Consider the following 25,918-nt stretch of genomic DNA (forward strand, 5'->3'; position numbering starts at 1 on the left):
AGCACTCTCAAAAATACGCGTGCCTTTCCCGTCCCCTGGCTGACCCAGGGGAAGAAAAGTCCTCTGAGAGCCATGACTTGTTCATCTTGGTTCTTTTAGAGACACAGCGAGGGGACTCCAACCACAGTCTCCCTCGTTGCCACTAACTGGGCCACACACCCCACTTGACTGGCATCGGTTGAGCCCCCTTTTGAAAAAGAAAAAGATGCTTTGCATGAAGCACTCTCAAAAATACGCGTGCCTTTCCCGTCCCCTGGCTGACCCAGGGGAAGAAAAGTCCTCTGAGAGCCATGACTTGTTCATCTTGGTTCTTTTAGAGACACAGCGAGGGGACTCCAACCACAGTCTCCCTCGTTGCCACTAACTGGGCCACACACACCCCACTTGACTGGCATCGGTTGAGCCCCCTTTTGAAAAAGAAAAAGATGCTTTGCATGAAGCACTCTCAAAAATACGCGTGCCTTTCCCGTCCCCTGGCTGACCCAGGGGAAGAAAAGTCCTCTGAGAGCCATGACTTGTTCATCTTGGTTCTTTTAGAGACACAGCGAGGGGACTCCAACCACAGTCTCCCTCGTTGCCACTAACTGGGCCACACACACCCCACTTGACTGGCATCGGTTGAGCCCCCCTTTTGACAAAGAAAAAGATGCTTTGCATGAAGCACTCTCAAAAATACGCGTGCCTTTCGCCTCCCCTGGCTGACCCAGGGGAAGAAAAGTCCTCTGAGAGCCAGGTCCACATTGTCAGTGGACAGACACGTGTGCTTATCTGCCAGCAGACCCCCAGCAGCACTGAAGACAGGTTCCGAGAGAACGCTGGCTGCAGGACACGACAAGATCCTCAAGGCGTACGTGGCGAGCTCAGGCAATTTATCCAGATTGGAAGCCTAAAATGAGCAGGGCTCAAGTTGCACAATAATGGAATCGATGTTTCTTTGCATATACTCATATATCTGTGTGTCTCCCTCTTTTTCCTTGTCCAGCTGTTTTGTTTTCACATGAGTATATGTCCTTGTCACTTTCCCATGTGTTTGTGTTATGTTGTGAGTTGTTTGTCACCTTTTGGACACCTTTCAGGGTGTTTTCTAGGTGTTTTACTGTGTTTGTGATTGCCTGCCATTGTTTCCTATGGGCTCGAGTTCGGTTCGTCGAACGTTCGACGAGCCGAACTCGAGCCAGACCCCCCGTTCGGCGAACCGCCTCGAGCCGAACCGGGACCGGTTCGCTCATCTCTACTTAACACTAAAGAAAAAGCATGAGTAACAACAGCACTATACCTACAGAGAAAATAATTTGATCCCTTGCTGATTTTGTTGGTTTGCCCAATGATAAAGACATGAACAGTCGATTATTTTAAGGGTAGGTTAATTTTAACGGTGAGAGATAAAATATCAAAAATAAAATCCAGAAAATTAAATTGTATAAATTCTAAAAAATGATTTGCATTTTGCAGAGAGAAATAATTATTTGATCCCTCTGGCTAGCAAGATTTAATACTTGGTGGCAAAACCCTTGTTGGCAAGGTATTTGTAGTTCATGATGAGCTTTGCGCACGTGCCAGGAGAATTCTTTTTCAATCCTCTTTGCATATTATCTCTAAATCATTAAGATTTTGCGGCTGCTGTTTGGCAACTTTGAGTTTCAGCTCCCTCCATAAGTTTTCTATGGGATTAAAGTCTGGAGACTGGCTAGGCCACTCCATGACCTTAATGTGCTTTTTTCTGAGCCACTCCTTTGTTGCCTTGGCTGTATGTTTTGGGTCATTGTCATGCTGTAAAACCCAGCCATCACCTATTTTTATTGTGCTGGTGTAAGGAAGGAGGTTGTCACTCAGGATTTTACGGTACATGGCTCCATCCATTGTCTCATTGATGCGGTGAAATAGTCCTGTACCCTTGGCAGAGAAACACTCCCCAAAAGATAATGTTTCCACCTTCATGCTTGACAGTTGGGATGGTGTTCTTTGGGTCATAGGCAGCATTTCTCTGCCTCCAAACACGGCAAGTTTAGTTAATACCAAAGAACTCAATTTTTGTCTCATCTGACCACATCACCTGCTCCCAATCACTCTCAGAATCATCCAGATGTTCATTGGCAAACATCAGATGGGCCTGCACATGTGCCTTCTTGAGCAGTGGAACTTTGCGGGCACTGCAGAATTTTAATCCATTATGGCGTAATGTGTTACCAACGGTTTTCTTGGTGACAGTAGTCCCATCTACTTTGAGATCATTAACAAGTTTCCCCCGTGTAGTTTTAGGCTCATCTCTCACCTTCCTCATGATCCTGGATACCCCACGAGGTGAGATTTTGTATGGAGCCTCAGATCGATGTTGATTGACTCTCATTTTGTATTTTTCCCATTTTCTTACTATTGCACCAACAGTTGTCTCCTCACCCAGCATCTTACTTATGGTTTTGTAGCCCATTCCAACCTTGTGCAGGTCTATGATCTTGTCCCTGACATCCTTAGAAAGCTCTTTGGTCTTGCCCATGCTGTAGAGGTTAGAGTCTGACTGATTAATTGAGTCTGTGGACAAGAGTCTTTTATACAGGTGACAATTTAAGACAGCTGTCTTTAATGCAGGTAATGAGTTGATTAGTAGCACCAAAGTGGTCTGTAGAAGCCAGAACTCTTAATGGTTGGTGGAGATCAAATACTTATTACTCTGTGCAAAATGCAAATAAATGTATAGAATTTATACAATATGATTTTCTGGAATTTATTTATTATATTTTATCTCTCACTTTTAAAATTAACGTACCCTTAAAATTATAGACTGTTCATGTGTTTGTCAGTGGGCAAACTTACAAAATCAGCAAGGGATCAAATAATTATTTCCTTCACTGTATGTGCATATACAGTACAGACATATGGATAATATATACTGTATGTATACATATATTGTATTATACTTCTTCATCCACTTGTATGATAAAATAGTTTCAAAATGCTTTAAAGCATGAAGAGAGACTACGGAATTATTAACATACAAAGCTTCTAAAACAAGTGTATTATTATATAAAAACACACATAGACGCAGCACTCAATACTGCATATGTAATAGGATGTAACATTATAGCAATACAAAAAAGGTATGTATATCATATAAATGGAGTGATTTCAGAATGGAACCTCTATATTATTATATATTATATATAGCATATGATTTCAGGTGTCTGTATCATTTATTGACGAGTCATGTAAACAATAGTTTTACAGTGCCTGTAAAGCACAGCACTAGGGAACCACCCTACTCTTAAGCCAGCAGAATTGACAATATAAAATGTTTTCTAAATTATACACGTTGCTCCATCCTACTAGTCAAATTAAAATGACAGCCAATAGAAAAACAAGACAATTTAGGATTGAGGTTCACTCAGGGATATAAAAGGAGTCTTTTCCAACGTAGCAGACATATAACTCTTAAATTTCACTCTTGCTTTAGGAATTTGCTTAGCTTTACATACAGCAACATGTCTAGTGTTAAAGGAGCATATGGTGGTGGAAACCAAAAAGGCAGTTCTGGTGGTGATTGTGGTGGTGGATTTCAACAAGGAAGCTCCGGTGGTGGGCATCAGCATGGAGGTTCAGGAGGAGGTTATCAACAAGGCAGCTCTGGAGGTGATTGTGGTGGTGGACAGCAGCAAGGAGGACTAGGTGGAGGATATCAGCAAGGTGGTTCTGGAGGTAGCTTTCAGCAATCTGGATCTGGTGGTGGATGTCAGCAAGGTGGCTCTGGAGGTAGCTTTCAGCAATCTGGATCTGGTGGTGGATGTCAGCAAGGTGGCTCTGGAGGTAGCTTTCAGCAATCTGGATCTGGAGGTGGTTATCAGCAAGGTGGCTCTGGTGGTAGCTGTCAGCAAGGTGGCTCTGGAGGTGGATATCAGCAAGGTGGCTCTGGCGGTGGATATCAGCAAGGTGGCTCTGGCGGTAGTTGTCAGCAAGGTGGCTCTGGAGGTGGTTATCAGCAAGGTGGCTCTGGTAGCGGATATCAGCTAGGTGGTTCCGGCAGTGGATATCAACAAGGCAGCTCTGGTGGCTGTGGTGGTGGAAATCAACAGAGTGGCTCTGGAGGCGCATGTCAGCAAGGCGGGTCAGGCGGTGGATATCAACAAGGAGGTTCAGGAGGTGGATATCAACAAGGTAGCTCTGGAGGAGACTGTGGTGGTGGAAATCAGCATGGTGGCTCCAGTGGAGGATATCAGCAAAGCAGCTCTGGTGGCGACTGTGGTGGTGCATCTGGCAAGCAAAGCTTGACCATGTGTGGTGGTGAGCAGCAGCAAGGTGGATTTAACACATGTAAGTATATGTAATGAACCATAGCAAGTATGCTCGTTAACATATACAAGTTAAATGTTGCACTTCAAAATCATGTTGTCTTCTAATAGTTGACTACATCTTCTAAGTATGTCTTCTATATATTTTTTGTCTTGAGAACCATAATTAATTTGAATAAATAGCATAGTAAAATAGGGTATATTATACTGCTTTAATCAGGAACAAAAAAAAGGTATACTGGTTATAGTATACATACTGTATAATAGATGGTGGTATTTTGTATGGGACATATAGTATAAAATACTGTAAAATCACAGTAAAATAAAATTGAGATATGTTTCTATGAGAAATCAATGTGTTTTCAAGCTAAAAATGTACTTAGCATGATCACATTTCTTTTGCAGCTGGAGGCTCTGGACAACAATGTCAAGATCAAGGTTCATGCGGTGGTGGCAATAAATCAGGTATTGTAATTCATTACAATACACAAAAGAAGCAAAGTTGCATTTTAAACTGATAGATATTAATTATATTAACACCATTCGATTAGAATTCTTGTGGTTACTGTCAGATTATGTTTTCACATCAAATTATTCTAAGTCCCCCATATGGGCGGCACGGTGGCTAAGTGGTTAGTGCTGGGGTCCTAGGTTCAATTCTCACCAAGGACAACATCTGCAAGTAGTTTGTATGTTCTCTCCGTGTTTACATAGGTTTCCTCCGGGTACTCCAGTTTCCTCCCATACTCCAAAAACATACAGATAGGGAATTAAGAGTGTGAGCCCCAATGGAGACAGTAATGCCAATGTATGTAAAGAACTGTGGAATTAACAGCGCTATATAAATGAATACATATTATTATTATTATTATTATTATTATTATTATTATCATTATTATATACATGCCACAGCCATATAAAACAGTGTGTCCAGCAACTGCATGATCCAAATGTACTGCCATACAGTGCACTGTTGGATCTTGAATAGATATAGCATAATTATTTAGGCATCAATCCTCCACCTTACTGCAGTTTGCCCTCCTAACAGGCTTGCTCACATTCGATGGGGGTTATGGTATGGACAGGTGTATGTTATGGACAACGAACACAGGTGGATTTTATTGATGCCATTTTGAATGCATAGCGATACCATGACAAGATCCTGAGGAGAATTGTCGTGCCATTCATCCACGACCATCACCTCATGTTGCAGCATGATAATGCACTGACCAATATGGCAAGGAGCTGTACACAATTGCTGGAAGATAAAAATATCCTAGTTCTTGCATAGTTCTGGACATGTCACCCATTGAGCATGTTTGGGATGATCTGGGTCGGCAAATATACCAACAAGTTCAAGTTTCTGCCAATATCCAGCAATTTTCGAGCCATTGAAGAGCAGTGGACCAACATTCCACAGACCACATTCAACAATCTGATCAACTTTGGCAAATGGTGGTGACACCAGATACTGACTGATTTTGTAACCCCCACTCCCCTGAATCATCTCAATACTGTAAAACTGCACATTTTAGAGTGGCCTTTTATAGTGGCCAGCCTAAGGCTGGGTTCACACATAGCGTCAGCGACAACGACGTCGCTGTTACGTCACCATTTTCTGTGACGTAGCAGCGACCTTGTAAGTCACTGTTATGATCGCTGCTTAGCTGTCAAACACAGCAGAAGCAGCAGCGATCATAACGTCGCTACATGTGCAGAGAGCAGGGAGCCGCGCACACTGCTTAGCGCTTGCTTCCTGCTCTTCTAGCTACAGTACACATCGGGTTAATTAACCCGATGTGTACTGCAGCTACATGTGCAGAGAGCAGGGAGCCAGCACTGGCAGCGTGAGAGCAGCGGAGGCTGGTAGCGAAGGTAAATATCGGGTAACCACCTTGGTTACCCGATGTTTACCCTGGTTACAGCTTACCGCAGCTGCCAGATGCCGGCTCCTGCTCTCTGCTCGCTTCATTTCGTCGCTCTCTCGATGTCACACATAGCGATGTGTGCGTCACAGCGGGAGAGCAACAATAAAAAAACGAACCAGGGCTGTGTGTAATGAGCAGCGATCTCACAGCAGGGGCCAGATCGCTGCTCAGTGTCACACACAGCGAGATCGCTAATGAGGTCACTGCTGCGTCACAAAAAACGTGACGTAGCAGCGATTTCGGTAGCGATCTCGCTATGTGTAAAGCACCCCTACGGCACACCTGTGCAGTAATCCTGCTGTCTAATCAGCATGTGTACAGTATGCCTCACTTGTGAAGTGGATGTATTATTTCATCAAATTGGAAGTGCTCACTAGCATAGATGTAGACAAATTTGTGACAATCTTTGCAAAAAGAAAAAATCATCTTGTTTACATAGAAAAAGTCTTAGATCTTAGAGTTTAGCTCATGAAAAATGGAAGAATGGGAGCAAAAACAAAAGTGTTGCATTTATATTTTAAATAATTGGAAAACCCTTTTATTTAAGAAGTTCAATAATATTATATCCATAAAGTTATCCTTGACAATCAAGGCTGAAGATTTCTATAAGACTACCTAATTTATAGCAATGTTTCATAAAGCCACATTTATATCTGTGAACAAAGTAGCACAAAGCACAGTTATACAGATAATTCCATGTGGATATTATTATAGTAATGACACCTTTTGGCGACACAACCATTAAGGGTCCAATTGTTTGAATATGTGTGACACCACACCACTCTGTAGGTAATAGCTACTATACCAAATGCTTAAAGGAAATTTGTCACTAGGATCAAACTTCTAAGCTATCTATATGGCCATGTAGGCCATAAAAAATTTAATGCCAAAACACTATGATATACGAGATCTAATCACTTATTCCATAAAAATCCACATTTGTTCTAATTATGTAGCTGAGCTGTTAAGAATCTGCATGAGAATCTGGCTCTAATGCTTTTTTTAAATGAAAGAGTGCAACATGTAATGTGAGAAATGTAAATCAGGAAAGCAGACTGTCGGTCATTACATGTCTCATATTGGTAATTCCCCCTTTCATTTGAAGTATGCTTTGGAGGCATAGTCTCAGGGAGATATGTGTCCTGCCTATAGATCTTAACAGCTCATATACACATAAGAAAACTCTAGATTTCTCTGAAATATGACATTGGATCATAGATATCAAGGCATCATTTTAGTCAACTGCTTGAATTAAAGAGTCAGAAATATTTTGTTTGAAGCAGGTAATGAAATCTGTAATTATTTTTAAAATATAAATATTAACAGTGTCTTTACCTCTTTTAGGAGGTGGTTCTGATGGGTATCAAGGTCAAGGCGGTTTTGGAGGAGGCAAATCAGGTAATGTATGATACTAATGTTATCCTACAGTTTTTACTATTTATTACTATTACTATTTATTTATTACTATTTATTTATTTATTTATTACTAGTACTATTAAAATTGATTATTTGAGTTTTGTCAGTGTGGTGGTTTTAAATTACGAAGGATCATTTAAAATCCAGATTCAACCCATAGACAGGTGTTTCTAAAAAATCACTAATGCTTTTCTAATCCTGCAAATCCCTTTTAAAAACCATCTAATTCAGCTAAAATGTTATACTTAAAGGATTATTTCATATTAATAAAAACTTCAAATATTCAGTGTAAGGGTTTAGTGGACACCATTGAGTATTCCTTGCACATTTTTGCATCTATAAGCTTCAGATTAGCCAGGTGTCTGTTTTAAGAAACTAAGGACTTGATTCATGAATGCACTGGATCTTTTTTGTCTAGTTTTTTTTCAGTTTTCACACAACAATGACATTGGAATATAGACTTTAAAAAAAGGAATCAATTAAAAGAAAGACAATCTGCAAATGAAAAACTATTAAAAAAAGGCAGAAATGCAACAATGAATTGAGCTCATAATGCCTCTTAACATTCACTGTATTAAGTAAGGTGATCTATTTTTCAGGCAGAAAGTTAAAGCAAGCATTTGAATATGCAAATAAACTTATGTTAAAGATAAACATGCATTGAAATGATTTCTCAGAATTTTCACTCAGCCAGAAAATTATAAACTGAATTATAATATAGTCCTCCTTCTTATGCTTTCAGGATCAGGATCTGGATCAGGCGCATGCAAGAAGTGAACACAGCTCAAGCACACAAGAACAACACCTAAAATCTAATCAAGACATCGGACACCTTAAATTATCTAATAAATATGATTTTCTCATTGAACAGTGACTTTCAGCATTTTGTCTTTTTTATATTACAAATAAGATACTTCAAAAACCTTGTTATTCAGGTTATTAATTAAAATGATGAAGTCTTTATCTTTCTTGAGTATTCACTAGTCTTGCTAGTATCCTTGTCATAATTGGTAGCAAGAAGCGAATTCTGCTGGCCATTCAGGTGCCATTGGTAGTCCAGCTCCTGCAGGTTGGCAGATCTGTACATGCCATTGCAAGAAGGTTTGTTGTGTTTCCAAGCAAAGTCTGAAAAGTTACACAGATTGCAAAAAAATCTATCAAGTTCAACCTTTCTCGATAAAGTAGACAGTATGTATTGTTATTTACAACCCATAATGACAATTCTTGGCCTAAAAGAATCCATCCTTTTATAAACGCTGACCTAATATTACTAGTGGGGCATGTCACAGACTACTCTACCAGTAAGGTCGGGGCCACATGGGGGACTACACTAGCAGCATAGCGGGAGCCGAGTGTCATGCGAGTGTTACTACGACTGAGGTCCGATCGTGCAATCGGACCACAGCTGCAGGGGGGGGCGGCCCGGCACTGAGGGGAGGCGGGCCAGCGCTGAGGAGGGGCAGGCCGGCTCTGAGGGGCGGGCCGGTGCTGCGGAGGGGAGGCAGGGATTTATCTCCCTCTCTCCTCCGTTGCCGGCTATTGCCATTCTCGCCTTGAACTCGCGGTGCACCGGTGTACTGCGAGTGCAGTGCAATTTTTCTCTCGCCCCATAGACTTGAATGGATGCAAGAGAAACAAGGATCGCATTGCACTCGCAGCATGCTGCGATTGTTTTCTCGGTCCAATTAGGGCTGAGAAAATAATTGCTCATGAGTGCTGGCACATAGGTTAATATTGGTCTGAGTGGAATGCGATGTTTTATTACATTCCACTCGCTACGATTTTCATGCCGTGTGTCTTAGTCCTAAAGAGCCCTTTCTGCTTAAATACCAGAATCATGTGTGACGCCCCTGGACTAGACAGGGTGTCACAGGGGACTGCACACTCTTTATTCTTAGTGCAGGACTCAACCCCTCTTGGTTCTGGGTTCCCAACTTGCAGCACTGCCTCCATCAGCATCCAAAAATCCCAATCACACCTGCACCACACCCTGTCAGGCACACTAGTGGGCTGCTAAGCTGGAATAGGGCCATCCACTTAGGGGGTCGGGCAGGGAGGTGGGAGGTGACAAGACAGAGCAGTGGTAGCCCTCGAGCAGTGAAGAGCTAGGAGGGAGTGTGTGGCTCCCGGGGAGGAGAAGATTGGGTTGCAGATGGTGGTTTGGACCCAGAGGAGTCAGAGACCTAGTCACGGGATATTGAGACTGGGTGCCTGGCTTAGTCTAGGAGAACGGTCAGCAGCAAGTGCAATAGCCGGTCTGGGACCGAAAGCACAGAAGGGTACTGGACCCTTGGTTGGGGAGAGGTTTCAAGCAACCCGGCAATTAACTTGCAGAGGCTAGGGCCTTTATGCTCCTGAGAGCACAGCTCCTTCACACAAAAAGTGGGGAGCGGGGTCCGGACAGCTTCAAGCTTACGGGCCACTTTGACACTTCTAAAATTTGTGCACGGAGGCAGGCTCCGAACCATCAGGCAGTACTGCAGGGGGCAGATACCTGGATGAGCTCCTCCAAGAGGGCAGCGGCAACCAGAGACTTGGTTTACCACGTTGTCAGTTTCTGCTTTCCTTCTGAGTGAGTACCTGATCACCCCCTGCTGCCAGCAAACCTGCGGTCACCTGCAACCCCACTATCCAGAGTCCCGGGGCCTTCCCTACCCATTGAGGGAAACGTCATCTGGCTGCCCTCATTCCATCTCGCCTGGGCACTTCAAACGGCAGTGGCGGTAGTCGCCGTTACCGCACACCACGGGTGACGTCACAAACTAGCTCTCCCCTGTAAAAAGTCCTCTTTTGTATTTGAAGTGGCTGCAAGCCCCTGGGTCTGGAGACCCATGAGCCACAGTGACCCCCGGATCCGAGCGGTTCGACTATTGCGGGGGTGGCACACATGTTTCATTCTTTTTGGATGAAAAACTGTAAATCATGTGGAATTTTTTTTTGCATTGAGCACACATGAATTTATACATGTAAGTAGTGGTGAGTGAACATCTGGATCTTTGGGTATGCCAAACTAGCAAGGGAAAAAATAAAAAATGGGGATTGGTAAGCGAACGTGATGGCCAATTTTAACCCAAACAACAAAGCCCATGCAAGACAATGGGGAAGAGAAGTTCGAGGCTGTATAATGGCTGCAAACTGGCCATAGTAAGTGCTAGGGGGCTGTGGTGGAAGTTAAGTGAAAGCAAGAGCAGGACAGTTATACATACAATGTTTCTCAGTGTTTCCCAGAGAATCATGCTGCAGTCACACTCTCTTCCTTACTCAGTAAATATTCCCCCTTCCCCTGCTCACCCTTTGTGTCAGTGTCTGTGATTGGTTGCAGACTGCTAGAGATGACCCTTAAGGCTGCTTTACACGTATCAATTTATCGTGTGTTCGCATGTGCGATCGCACCCGCCCCCATCGTTTGTGCGATACGGGCAATTTGTTGCCCGTGTCGCACAAACTCGGTAACCCCCGTCACACATACTTGCCTTCCGAACGATCTCGCTGTGGGCGGTAAACATCCTCTTCCTGAAGGGGGAGGGATGGTCAGCGTCACTGCGACGCCACACAGCGGCCGGCCAATAGAAACGGAGGGGCGGAGATGAGCGGGACGTAAACATCCCGCCCACCTCCTTCCTTCCATATTGCCGGCGTCCGCAGGTAAACTGCAGTTCATTGTTTCCGTTGTGTCACACGGAGCGACGTGGGCTGCCTCGGGAACGATGAACAACAGGAGCATAGAAGGACGTTCAATTTTTTGAAAATGAGCGACGTGTCAACGAGCAACAAAAAAGTGAAAAACATGAAAATGGTATGTGCATAACTGCTATGAATAATAGGAATGAGAGATGTTTAGCCATTGTATTGTTCAATGCAAAGGAGCCCTGTTACGAGGGGGACCCGGGGAAGCGTGCCAAGATGGGAAATGGACTGCTTCCGCCGGTCAAGGTCCACTGTGCGGTGTAAGGGACCGCCGCTATGGTGGGTGAAGAGTGAGCGGGTTGCTGCTAGCGATCGTCTGGAATGTCACAGACGATCTATGTACACCGATCTGCCCTAACCCGTGAGGGTTGTATGGCACAGATCTCACGGCTCGGTGTACCTGTTGCACGGGGAAGCACAGAGGTGCCCACGCACGTGTGCCAGTGGAAGTCACGAGAATATGGCACGAGGGTAGCACAGAGGTGCCCACGCACGTGTGCTTTCAATAACCAGGTGAGTCCAATGGAGACTTGAGGAGCTCACCTGGGACAGGAACACGGCCTGTTGACGGGGGTACTGCCGGAGCAGCAAGGCAGGAACACGGCCTGCAAACGAGGTACTGCCGGAGCAGCAAGGGCCAAGCCCACAAGAGACAGTAATGCCTGAGCAGTGGCGTGGCAGCACGCTGCCAGACATCCAAACATAGAAGGACGGTCGCGCGCCGCCATGATGGCAGGGGGAGCTTTTAAGGAGGTGCAGCTCCACCCGAGGGCGGGCGCGAGGCGGAGATGACGGACTTGACCCAATCAGGGTCCACGACGTCCCAGCCTGGCCAGTCAGGATTCACCACGTCACCAGCCTTGTCATCAAGCCGTGTGACGTCAGTGAGCGAATCAGGACCCACCACACATTGCACATGCTCACCCTCCTGCCTCTGGGAAATAGAGGCGGGATCCTCGGTCTCACAATGTGGAGAGATAACGGGAATCTCACTGCTTCCCTGAGCAGTAAACCTCTTCACATTGCGCAGCGTCGCAGACCTTCGGGGCCGCTGAGCAGGAGAGTCTGCGGCAGGCCAGGAATGGGAGACCGCTTCACTCCTTGTAACAGGAGAACCACTAGGTGTCACCCTTCTGCTGCCTCTCTGAGAAGGTATCTCCTGCACACTGCGCAGCCTGGCAGACCTTCGGCGCTGCTGAGCAGGAGTGCTCGTGGCAGGCAAGGAATGGGAGACTGCCTCAGTCCTTGCCTCAGGAGAGCCACGAGATGTAACATTACCCCCCTGTCTAGGTCCCCCCCCCTGTCCGTGCTCGAAGGCCGCTATCAAACCCGGGGCGCGGATATGATCCTCCAACTCCCAGGATCTATGCTCTGGACCACGGCCGGCCCACTCCACGAGGTAGTACCTCTTGCCCTGTATGACTTTTGTCTCCACAAGTTTTGCCACCTCAGGGTCGTCGGACGGGGAGTCGGTTTGAGCCGGCAGGGACCCCGAGAATTTATTAAGTCGTACGGGTTTCAGGAGGGACACGTGAAAGGTGTTGGCTATAGCCCAGCGTGGAGGGAGCTGGAGTCGATATGCCACTGGGTTTACCTGCTGTAGTACTTTAAACGGACCCAGATACCTAGGGGCGAATTTGGCTGCCTGTACCCGTAGGTTAACATTCTTAGAGGACAGCCATACTAGGTCACCAGGGGCGAAGGATGGTGCAGGGCGGCGGCGAACATCAGCCGTTGTCACCATCCGGTCTTTAGCCCTTTTAAGAGCCTCTTGGGTGTCATCCCAGATCTCCCGGGCCTTGGTCGCCCAATCCTCCACTCTAGTATCGGGTGACGTAATGGGCATCGGAACCGGGATTCTGGGATGTTGTCCGTTATTGAGTAGGAACGGAGTCTGGCCAGAGGATTCATGGACCGAATTGTTAATGGCAAATTCGGCCCAAGGAAGGAGGTTAGCCCAGTTGTCGTGGTGCGCAGATATAAAATGGCGGAGGTAAGTTACCAAGGTCTGATTAGTCCTCTCCACTAGTCCATTGGTCTCGGGATGGTATGCGGAGGAGATGTTCAGCTCTATCTGCAGGAGCTTACAGAGCTCTCTCCAGAAGCGAGACGCGAACTGGGGACCCCGGTCGCTCACCACCTTGTCAGGCATGCCATGCAACCTAAATACATGCCGAATGAACAAGGTGGCGAGAGCACGTGACGTCGGGAGTCGTGGGAGAGGCACCAAGTGGACCATTTTAGAGAAGTGGTCCGTGATGACCCATACGACCCTGTGCCCTGCTGACTTGGGCAGATCTCCCAGGAAGTCCATCCCCACCACTTCCCAGGGACGATCCGGCACTGGCAGTGGGTGAAGAAGACCTGCCGGTCTCTGCCGGGACGGCTTATTCCGAGCACACGACATACAGGCTCCCACATATTCCTGTATGTCCTGGGGTAGTCTCGGCCACCAATAATGCCTGGTCACCAGGTCTCTGGTCCTTTTGACCCCGAAGTGACCCCCGACCTTGGAGGCATGGGCCCACGATAGCACCTCGTTCCGTAGTTCAGTGGGAACGAGGGTTTTGCCAGGTGGCACCTGGTCCAAAGAAGTGGGAGTGACCATCCTCAAGCTGTCCGGGGGTAGTATAAGACGAGGCTCCTCCTCGTCCTCCTCCAACACAACCATACAACGTGACAAGGCATCGGCCCGTACGTTCTTCTCACCGGCCAGGTGGCGGATAATAAAGCGGAACCGGGAGAAGAATAAAGACCAACGGGCCTGCCTTGGGTTCAGGCGTTGTGCTGTCTGGAGGTATGTGAGGTTTTTGTGGTCAGAAAAAACCTCAAATGGATGCTTCGCACCCTCCAGGAGATGCCGCCATTCCTGGAATGCTAATTTCATCGCCAGTAACTCCCTATCCCCTATGGAGTAGTTCCTCTCGGCCGGAGAAAAGGTCTTGGAGAAAAAGAAACACGGATGTTTCCTTCCTCGTTCGTTTTTCTGGTACAGGACAGCACCTGCACCGACCGAAGAGGCGTCTACCTCCAGTAGGAAGGGTTTGGAGATGTCTGGACGATGAAGGATGGGAGCTCTGGAGAAGTGAGTTTTGAGAGTGTGAAATGCCTCTACCGTTTCCCGTGTCCATGCTTTGGGATTAGCGCCCTTGCGGGTAAGGGCAATGATGGGTGCTGCCACCGTCGAGAAGTTGGGAATGAACTGGCGATAATAATTGATAAACCCCAAGAATCGCTGGATCGCCTTCAGCGAGCGGGGCTCAGGCCAGTTCATCACTGTCTCCAACTTCCCCGGATCCATTGCTAACCCCTGACTGGACACTATGTACCCCAGGAACGGCAAGGATTCCTGTTCAAAAACGCACTTTTCCAGCTTAGCATATAACGAATGGGTGCGGAGCCTCTTAAGTACTCGGATGACATCCCTCCGATGGGTGGTAAGATCGGGGGAGAAGATAAGAATGTCATCCAGGTATGCAACCACGGAAAGATACAAATCCCGGAAAATGTCATTCACAAAGTCTTGAAATACGGCGGGGGCATTGCAGAGTCCGAAGGGCATTACTAGATACTCGTAGTGACCGTCCCTGGTGTTAAAGGCGGTCTTCCACTCATCGCCCTTTCGGACTCGCACTAGATTATACGCCCCGCGTAGATCCAGCTTTGTGAAGACCTTTGCCCCGCGGAATCGATCAAATAGCTCAGTAATGAGGGGCAAAGGGTATTTGTTCTTGATTGTGATTGCATTTAATCCCCTGTAATCGATACAGGGGCGCAGATCTCCTTCCTTCTTCTGCACAAAAAAGAACCCTGCACCAGCCGGTGAAATAGACTTGCGAATGAACCCCTTCGCCAGGCTGTCCTGAATATATTTGGACATAGCCTCCGTCTCTGGAGCAGAGAGTGGATACACTCTGCCCCTAGGGGGCTCGGAGCCTGGCTTCAGGTCTATTCGGCAATCATATGGCCGGTGGGGAGGAAGAGTATCTGCGGCCCTTTTGGAAAAGACATCCCTGTAGGCCTCATAAGGTGTCGGTAAACCCGGCCCCTCAGTATTCCCTGAGGACCCAACCGACCTAATGGTAGCGGGTGGTTCGGTAGTCACGAGGTGCTTTCTACAGGATCCTGCCCAGGATGAGATCTCCCCTGTTGCCCAGTTGAGTATAGGAGCATGCTGTCTCAACCAGGGAAGGCCCAGTAGGATCTCATCCGTCCCCCCTGGAAGCACCAGGAAGGACACCTGCTCATGGTGTCCCGGTGGTACATCCATCCTGAGAGGGATGGTGATCTGGGTGATAGGATCGAGTAGTATGGACCCGTCGACTACCCGGACCCTGAGTGGCTTGGGCAACAGAACCAGGGGAACTGAGTATCGGGTTGCCAGGGAGGTCGAGATGAAATTGCCTTCAGCGCCTGAGTCCAAGCAAGCCAGGGCAGAGAAGAGAGCAGTGCCGAACTGCAACTGGGCGCTGATAGTCAACCTAGAGGGAGAAGTAGCGTCTAGAGTCCCCCCTCTGATAGAAACTAGACGCTGTCTTTTCCCGACGGTTTGGGACATAGGGTAGCTATGTGTCCCCTATGCCCACAGGAAAAGCAGATGACACAAGACCGAGAACCTGGGGCAGAGGAGACCACCTTGGACACCTCCATTGACTCCACGGAGTCGCCTACAGGACTGGCTGGGGGACCTGTCTGATGGAAGACGGGAGTCAGACGCTTTTTAGGCCGAGAAGACGTGGGTGCTGAAGAGACCTCGAGCCTTCGCTCCGCCTGGCGGATGTCTATGCGAGAGGCAACCTGAATCAAGGACTCTAAAGTGGCAGGCACCTCACGTGTGGCCAGTGCGTCTTTGACAAACCCTGCAGGCCCTCCCAAAACACAGGGACAAGGACCTTATCCGGCCAGTCCAGCTCTGCGGCCAGTGTCCTAAAGTGTACAGCAAAGTCCCCGACTGAAGCAGACCCTTGCTGAAGTCGTAGGAGGTGCAGCGCGGAATCGTGGGTGACTTGAGGCCCGAGGAACACCATTCTCATGGCCTCAAGATAAGCTGCTAAGTTATTCACCACACGATCTCCGCGCTCCCACAACGGCGTGGACCACTTCAGCGCTCTCCCTGTGAGCAGGGACTGGACGAAGGCTACCTTCGCCTTCTCGGTAGCGTAAAGAGTCGCGGACAGCTCTAAGTAGGTGGTAACCTGGTTTATAAAACCACGGCACTCAGAGCTGTTGCCGCTAAAGCGCTCTGGAAGCGCAAGGCGAGGAGACCTTCCGCCCAATAGCACAGCCTGGGTAGCCGCCTGGGTGGCGACTGTCGTCAGAGTAGTCTTATCGGAGGAAGACTGCTCCACTGCTGCCAATCGTGACTCCAACTGCTGCACATAACGCAGCAACTGCTGCTGCTCTTCAGCCATAGCCAGACCTTTGGCGCGACCGTAATGTTACGAGGGGGACCCGGGGAAGCGTGCCAAGATGGGAAATGGACTGCTTCCGCCGGTCAAGGTCCACTGTGCGGTGTAAGGGACCGCCGCTATGGTGGGTGAAGAGTGAGCGGGTTGCTGCTAGCGATCGTCTGGAATGTCACAGACGATCTATGTACACCGATCTGCCCTAACCCGTGAGGGTTGTATGGCACAGATCTCATGGCTCGGTGTACCTGTTGCACGGGGAAGCACAGAGGTGCCCACGCACGTGTGCCAGTGGAAGTCACGAGAATATGGCACGAGGGTAGCACAGAGGTGCCCACGCACGTGTGCTTTCAATAACCAGGTGAGTCCAATGGAGACTTGAGGAGCTCACCTGGGACAGGAACACGGCCTGTTGACGGGGGTACTGCCGGAGCAGCAAGGCAGGAACACGGCCTGCAAACGAGGTACTGCCGGAGCAGCAAGGGCCAAGCCCACAAGAGACAGTAATGCCTGAGCAGTGGCGTGGCAGCACGCTGCCAGACATCCAAACATAGAAGGACGGTCGCGCGCCACCATGATGGCAGGGGGAGCTTTTAAGGAGGTGCAGCTCCACCCGAGGGCGGGCGCGAGGCGGAGATGACGGACTTGACCCAATCAGGGTCCACGACGTCCCAGCCTGGCCAGTCAGGATTCACCACGTCACCAGCCTTGTCATCAAGCCGTGTGACGTCAGTGAGCGAATCAGGACCCACCACGCATTGCACATGCTCACCCTCCTGCCTCTGGGAAATAGAGGCGGGATCCTCGGTCTCACAATGTGGAGAGATAACGGGAATCTCACTGCTTTCCTGAGCAGTAAACCTCTGCACATTGCGCAGCCTCGCAGACCTTCGGGGCCGCTGAGCAGGAGAGTCTGCGGCAGGCCAGGAATGGGAGACCGCTTCACTCCTTGTAACAGGAGAACCACTAGGTGTCACCCTTCTGCTGCCTCTCTGAGAAGGTATCTCCTGCACACTGCGCAGTCTGGCAGACCTTCGGCGCTGCTGAGCAGGAGTGCTCGTGGCAGGCAAGGAATGGGAGACTGCCTCAGTCCTTGCCTCAGGAGAGCCACGAGATGTAACAGAGCCCCAAAACCAAAAGCCAAGGTAATCTCTTTTTTTGGGGTCCCTAACCTACATGTAACCTTATCTGCAGTTAAAAAACTTGCTCTATATGGGAAGCAAAGGACCAAGCTATATATGTGAAATAAGACACATGGCTATGGGTGGGGCGGGGTTCTCAGACAGAAAATGCATACTAATTAAAGAATGTGCGTCTGGAACACCATGATGTGAACCCATAGCAGTTTTGCTTTTCATTATTCCCCTATACATTGTGACTGGTGTGCAACTCTTTATCCTATTGTTTAGTTGTATATTTTTGAGTCTTGCACCTTGTTCACACCATGGTGTTCCAGACGTACATTCTTTAATTAGTATGCATTTTCTGTCTGAGAGCCCTGCCCCACCTATAGCCATGTGTCTTATTTCACATATATAGCTTGGTCCTTTGCTTCCCATACAGAGAAAGTTTTTTAACTGCAGGTGAGGTTACACGTAGGTTAGGGACCCCAAAAATAGAGATTACCTTGGCATTTGGTTTTGGGGCTCCTTTGCATTGATCAATACAATGGTTAAACATCTCTCATTCCTATTATTCATAGCAGTTATGCACATACCATTTTCATGTTTTTCACTTTTTTCAGATAGTCTATTGTATTTTTCAGTCTAGTATTCCCATAGCAGTTTTGGTTTGCATTATTCCCCTATACATTGTGACTGGTGTGCAACTCTTTATCCTATTGTTTAGTGTGGGAAATACAGCTGCAGGCAGCAGCCCTCCTGTGAGCTTTACCATGGCTGAATATCAAAATAGAGGGGGAAAAAAGATGTACGGTCCCTCCCACTTTTGATATCCAGCCATTGTAAAGCAGATAGGTGGGGGCTGGCTTAATCAGGATGCCATAAAAATACCAGCCCTCAATTGCCCAGAATTGTATTTAATGTATCCTCCCCTTTTTGAGCTAGGTATTTCATTGATATACTATCCATTAGGCAGGTGTCTGAATAGTGGGGCCCTGGTCCTGCTCTCCTTATATCTACATTGAAGTCAGTAGTAGTGATAGGCGGACCCGGACTTTAAAAGTCCAGATCCGAGCGGTTTCAAAAGTACCCGGGTGCCAAGCCAGGAGTTCTCAGGGAACTCTGGGTAATGATCCAGGTCCAGCAACTCAGGAAATAAAAACAAAAAAAAATAAAAGGAAAAATAAAGCAAGCACACTATACTTACTGAGTCTCCGGTGCAGCTATAACTGCTTCCGGACCATTCATTCTTCTTCCAGGGACACGCCCTAGCCTCATACATATTTACTGCTTACCCTGCTCACCAGCAGTCCTGGCATCTGTGATTGGTTGCAGTCAGACAGTGCCTCCAGCCTGTGTGACAGCATCTCTAAGTGCTTGAAATCACAGACGCCAGGACTGCCGGTGGTTGCAGTCATACAGTACCCCCAGCCTGTATGACAGCATGTTTGGCTGCTTGCAATCACAGACCCTGTGTGTGTATCATTGTAGATTGGTGTAAAAATAAATAAGTAAAGAACAAAATTGTCATAAGTCTCATACTATCATACTATGATACCCAGCACAGAAAAATCATATCGCTACAGGTCGCAGCCCGCAGCCGTGCACTTTTCTTGGCTGTGTATCAAAATAAGAGGAATCGCCTGTGGCTTTTTTCTTTTTTACTTATATACAGAAATAATTTTAAAAATCGACGTGGTCACCCCCAATTATGATACTCAGCCATGATAAAGCCCAACAGCTGGAGGCTGGTATTCTCAGATTAGCGGGACCTGTTGTGATTGTTATCCGAGTGGGTGCTGGCTTGGAGCTCCCTCTGGTGGCCAGGAATGGTAATGAAGCTGAGTCTGAATCTGTAACTCAAACAGGTGTTAGTATTAATTGGGAATCCAGGAAGTCCTATTGCTGATCAGCCTGGGGTATATAGGAGAGCAGTTTTTGCCTATCTGCTGCCGGTGAAAAATGTTTTCTTCTGCCTGTCAAGATGGCTTGGAGTTTGTCCTTCAGTTTCCTCAATTTATCCTGCACCAGAATTCACTTCAGAAAAGTCTGCAGGTTTTCTTTGCTTAATTGCTGGTTTTGCACCTACGGGTGTTTGTATTTTTTTTCTCCATTTTGTTCAGTGTTTGTTTTCTTGTATGTGAGGATCTGGCTCTCTGCTATTTGGTGAGGGCAGTTCCTTCAGCAAGAAAGGGAGTTTTCCCCGTTCTGATTTGGATTTGCATTTTAGAATAATATTTGCTCTGTGATTTTGTTTTTCCCATTATACCTGCAGTTCTGTTGAAAGTGTATGGCACAAGAGTACCTGATATATTGGGCAAAGACCGTGTGGTCTTAGGGCCTTTTTTCTATCAGGAGTTTGGTATTTTTTGCAGGGATTTTTGCTGGCCACAATCAGTTATCTTTCCTGTCCTGTTGTATCTAGTACTGTAAGTCGGGCCTCACCTCTTCTAATCTATATTTTCTGTGTATTGTGTTTTCTTACATCACCATCATTACATGTTGGGGGCTTGCTGTTCCTTTGGGGACTGCTCCAAGGCAAGTTAGGATTCCTCATATCTATCTTTAAGGTGTAGCAAGTTTCTCCGGCAGTGATGATGTGTCTAGGTGTGTTAGGAACATCCCACTGCTACTTCTAGTGTTGTCCGATAGATAGGGGTTTGCGGTAAGCTTAGTTTCCAACTACTCTTGTGGTTTTTGTTTTTTTCCTAATTAATGGGAATTTTTGTGATTGTCCACGGTTACCAAATCATAACAGAAACCCATGCATATTGGGCCCCCAGTCTAAAAATAGCAGCCTGCAGCCACCCAGGATTGTCACATCCATTAGATGTAACAATCCTGAAACTTTACTTGACTCATTCCGATTGCCCTAGTGCGGTGACAATCAGGGTAAAAAAAGGGTTAATGGCCGCTCACAGCTGCCACTAAGCCCTATGTTAGAAATGGTATATTATAAAGTATAATGGCATATGATATGGTATAAAGTAAATGTAATATTGTGCACAGTATACTATGCCTGTAAAAGCTTACATACAGTATACAGCGTGTGTTTCTCTGTAGGGGTATATGAGTGCATGTGGAAAAACTGTCAGAAGAGAACACCACTCACCGAGGCAGCAGAGGGAAGGTGAGTATAATTGTTACATTTTTTTTTAAAGTGTGCGGTGTGATGGGGATCCTATGTACCAGGATGGTGACATATATACAAGGATGGGTGACAAAGATTCAAGCATGGGATGGAAAAGCTGCGTGAACAAAGCTCTTTCCCTCAGCACCCAGCTTTTCCATACTCTGCTAAATATCTCTCCCTCAGCATCCAGCTTTTCCATGCTCTGCTATCAAGAGTTGGGTGCTGAGGTAAAGATGTATAGCACAGCATGGGAAACCTGAGTGCTGAGGGAAAGATGTACAGCAAAGTATAGGGAAGTTGGATGCTGAGGGCAAGATGTATAGCAAAGCATGGGAAAGTAGGGTGCCGAGGACAAGATGGATTTCAGAGCATGGGAAAGCTAGGTGCTGAGAGAAAGAGCTGAGTGTCGACATCATTAGTCGTTGTAATTATCTCATACCTCAAGTATCTGTGTAATTATCTCATACCTCAATTGTCAGTGTAAGGGGGCCCAGGTCCAAATTTTCCATCGGAGCCCTTCAAACTGTAGTTACGCCACTGTTACATAGATATGTGCACTGAACCAAGCTCACTACATAATTACAATAATAAAACTGAATTTACTATATAGATAAGGGAATACAACCAAAAAAACTATATAGGTATGTGAACACATAAAAAGTTACTATGTTAAAAACAACTCCTCAGAGCATCTGGGAGCATTGCAACTTTGGACCAGACCTCAATCAGAGGACAATAAAGTGTTCACACCCCTTATCTCTGAGCTGCTCCAATATTTACTGTCACAACTGTTTGTTTGCTTCCCATACTGATAGTTCTGTTTCACATCACTTGTCTTATTTACTGCAGTATTCTATGTTCTGCTGTGTATAAATATCTGACTTTTCGAATTTTGTATTATAACATGCCCGATGAAGAGACCTGCATAGTCTCGAAAGCTTGCTATTTATTGCCATCTTTTCACTTAGGGTCATTCCATGTCAAGTGATCCAAATATTAATATTTTTTTTTTACCTGACGTCTTTAGATTTTTTTTTTATGAAGAACAACTTTAGTTAATTACAAATTAAAAGTTTTGAATTTTTTTCTTCATCAGTTAATTTTTTACAGGCTTTTAAAGTTTTAAAAAAAGTGTGAATTTTGGCCTGGTATGGCTTTATTTTTTTTATCATATTTTGGGCTAAAAGTAAGATAAAGAGGTGAGAGGCACTATTTTTCTCAGAACGGTACCGGCTTTCATTTGATATGTCACACGACTATGTTTCTTTATATTTTGTTTTGGAGAAATTAAATTCAAAATTTTGATGCGCAATTGTGGAAAAAACGTATGTTTTAAAATTGTGAAAAATTGCATGTGTGTTACTTGTGTTCTTGGTTATATTTGTGCAGGGATTCAAGTTGGGACCAAATTGGGATCCAACTCTTTGGTAGTGTAGCTTTTTCGGTCTGCGGATAAACGCTGCAGTTTTGGCAGCATTTTTCTACCCAATTTTCACTATATCTGCATTAGTTTTTTTAATCGCTAGTGAAACCAATGGCAGCTATTTTTCATATAAATAGTGATAGATCACTGCAATAAACGCAGCATTTCACAGTTGTGCAAGCAGTGATTTACTCACTTTGTGAGTGTTTCAAAAAACACTGCATGTGTTTACCCCATTGAAATGAATGGGGGGGTGTTTTTCTTAACAATGATCATTCAGAATAGTGCTGTGTGTGTATTAGCCTTTAATAAGAAAAGCATTAAACTATTAATATAAATTTACTCAAACTTTAAACACACCAATATTGTAGCACACCAACTCCCTTGATACCTGTGTAGAGAACGGTTTGTTCAAAAGTGACCATGTCCAGGCATGGCATCCACATAAAAGCTGTGAAGCTCTGTCTTATTTCCATATTTTTAAATATGATCCCATTGCGATCCCAACTTGAATTTTGGTACAGATGTGGCCAGGAACATAGCAGGCACATGTGCATTTTTTTGACATTTTTAAATTAAACATTTTTTTTCTGAAATTAGCTTTAAAATTTTGCGTTTGCGTTTGACATATCTGGTGAAAGCCTGTACAGCTCTGAGTAGAATGGTGTTTATTTTGTTTCTCTATCTTTTTCTAGCCTGAGTTATGAGGAGAGATGTAAAGGCAGGCAACACCGAAATTCGCACTTTGAAAATCATGAAAAAAAAAAATATCTAGAATTTCTTTTTTCACATTTTGCATTCACTAACACAGTATTACCAAATAACAAAATCTCAAAAGAATTAAAAAATATAGAGGTAAAAATCATTGGCTCACTTGACATGAAATGACTTTTAGCCATTAAAAAAGTATCAGTTACTGAGGACTAGAGTTGAGCGATGTTCAATTTCATGTTCGAGTGATTTTGGGGGGTGTTCGAGTCATCCAATAAACTCGAACGATTTGCTAAAAGTTCGGCAGTTTGAGTTACCTTCGAGAGTGGTTCGATCACCAAAAGTGTGGCTTTTCACAGTAAATATGTGCGCATGTTGCGTATCTGCATGCGTCCTGCATCCCCAGCACAATCCCTCTCTCTTTCCTAATCACCGATCACGGGCGACTCACTGCACGGCTGTCACGAATCTCCGGTGGCTTTTCCTCTTTTGAAAATGGCTGCCGCTTCATTATTCAGTCAGGTATTCCGTGCCTTCCCTGCCCACCGGCGGCCATGATAGGTTGCAGTCAGACATGTCCCCACGATGAGTGACAGCTGTCTCACTGCAACCAATCACAGCCGCTGGTGGGCGGGTCTATATCGTGCAGTAAAATAATTACATAAATAATTAAAAAAGAAATGCGGTTCCCCCCCAAATTTGATACCAGCCAGGATAAAGCCACACGGCTGGAGGCTGGTATTGTCAGGATGGAGAGCGCCACATTATGGGGAGCCCACCACGCTAACAATATCACCCAGCAGCCGCCTGAAATTGCCGCATCCATTAGATGCGGCAGTCCTGGGACTCTACCCAGCTCATCCCGAATTGACCTGGTGCGGTGGCAATCGAGGTAATAACGGGGTTAATCATGACAAGCATCTCCCCGAGACACCTTCCATGATTAACCTGTAAGTGAAAGTAAAGAAACACACACAGCGAAAAATTCTTTATTTGGAATAAAAGACAAAAAACCTCATTTACCTCTTTATTAATCCCCAAACAACAATCCAGGTCCAAAGTAATCCACACGACACTGTCAGCTCTGCTACATGAAGATGACAGGGAGCGCTCTGTGTCTTCTCCACGCAGCACCTGAAGTAAGCCGAGATGTCACCGGAGACTTCACTCTGCAATGCAGAGGTCAAGATGACCAAATCTTCCTATGTTTCTCATTAGAGGCAGTGGCTCAATGGTTAGCGCTCCCGCCTAAGGAGCATTTCTTCACGAGTTCGAGTCCCGGACGTCCCTGTAAACAATTTAATTTATTTTAAATTATAATTATTATTTATTTATAGTTATAATTTAATTGAATTATGCACTGAAGGGAGGAGGACATCAGCTGTGAGCCGAGGGCCACACCTCTAAAATCGGAGAAGTTCACGGAATGAGACTGCATTACTCTCTCCTCTCTCTCTTTCTCTCTCTCTTCTCTCTCTCTTACAGCAAACCAATCAGATGATATTGGATCCGGATTGGACGGCGCGGGACCCTTGACCCAGGATTACTGCGGAGGGGGGTTCTTTATTTAGCAAACCAATCAGATGATATGGGATCCGGATTGGACGGCGCGGGACCCTTGACCCAGGATTACTGCGGAGGGGGGTTCTTTATTTCAATAAAGATGGAGTTACTAATTGTGTTGTATTTTATTTCTAATAAAAATATTTTTCTGTGTGTTGTGTTTTTTTTTATTTGTACTAGAAATTCATGGCAGCCATGTCTAATATTGGCGTGACACCATGAATTTCGAGCTTAGGGCCAGATGATAATATACAGCTAGCCCTAACCCCATTATTACCCAGCGAGCCACCCGTCACCAGGGCAGCTGAAAGAGTTGGATACAGCGCCAGAAGATGGCGCTTCAATGAAAGCCCCATTTTCTGAGGTGGCAGTGGACTGCAATTTTCAGCAGAGGGGCCCAGAAAGCTCGGGCCAACCTGTGCTGTGGATTCCAATCCCCAGCTGCCTAGTTGTACCTGGCTAGACACAAAAATTGGGCTAAGCCCACATCATTTTTTTTTAATTATTTCATGAAATTCATGAAATGATTTAAAAAAAAAAAAAAAAAAGGGCTTCCCTATATTTTTGGTTCCCAGTCGGGTACAAATAGGCAGCTGGGGGTTGGGGGCAGCCCGTAGCTGCCTGCTGTACCTGGCTAGCATACAAAAACATGGCGAAGCCCAAGTTATTTTTTGGGGGGGGCAAAAAACTCCTGCATACAGTCCTGGGTGGAGTATGCTGAGACTTGTAGTTCTGCAGCTGCCGTCCATCTGTATGGAGGAGAGCAGACAGCAGCTGCAGATATACAAGGCTCAGCATGCTCCATTCACTAGTGTATGTAGGAGAGCAGACAGCAGCTGCAGAACTACAAGGCTCAGCATGCTCCATTCACTAGTGTATGTAGGAGAGCATACAGCAGCTGCAGAACTACAAGGCTCAGCATACTCCATCCAGGACTGTATGCAGAAGTTTTTTGCCCCCCAAAAAACTGACGTGGGCTTCGCCATATTTTTGTATGCTAGCCAGGTACAGCAGGCAGGTACGGCTGCACCCAACCCCCAGCTGCCTATTTGTACCCGGCTGGGAACTAAAAAAATAGGGAAGCCCTTTTTTTAATTATTTCATGAATTTCATGAAATAATTAAAAAAAAAATTGACATGGGCTTCGCCCCATTTTTGTCTCCAGCCAGGTACAACTAGGCAGCTGGGGATTGGAATCCGCAGCACAGGTTGGCCCGAGCTTTCTGGGCCCCTCTGCTGAAAATTTCAGTC

At 46.0% G+C, this 25,918-nt stretch overlaps 1 long non-coding RNA gene across 1 annotated transcript; it reads left to right on the plus strand.

Annotated features, from left to right (window-relative positions):
* The first annotated feature begins 3,408 nt into the window (after positions 1-3,408).
* On the plus strand, positions 3,409-8,498 carry LOC142309823 (uncharacterized). The gene is made up of 4 exons (XR_012754005.1): positions 3,409-4,302; positions 4,686-4,745; positions 7,553-7,606; positions 8,367-8,498. It is a non-coding gene; the product is annotated as an uncharacterized LOC142309823 (long non-coding RNA).
* Positions 8,499-25,918: the final 17,420 nt, after the last annotated feature.

Source organism: Anomaloglossus baeobatrachus, chromosome 5 (assembly GCF_048569485.1).
Source record: "Anomaloglossus baeobatrachus isolate aAnoBae1 chromosome 5, aAnoBae1.hap1, whole genome shotgun sequence".
In the NCBI taxonomy this organism is placed as follows: domain Eukaryota; kingdom Metazoa; phylum Chordata; class Amphibia; order Anura; family Aromobatidae; genus Anomaloglossus; species Anomaloglossus baeobatrachus.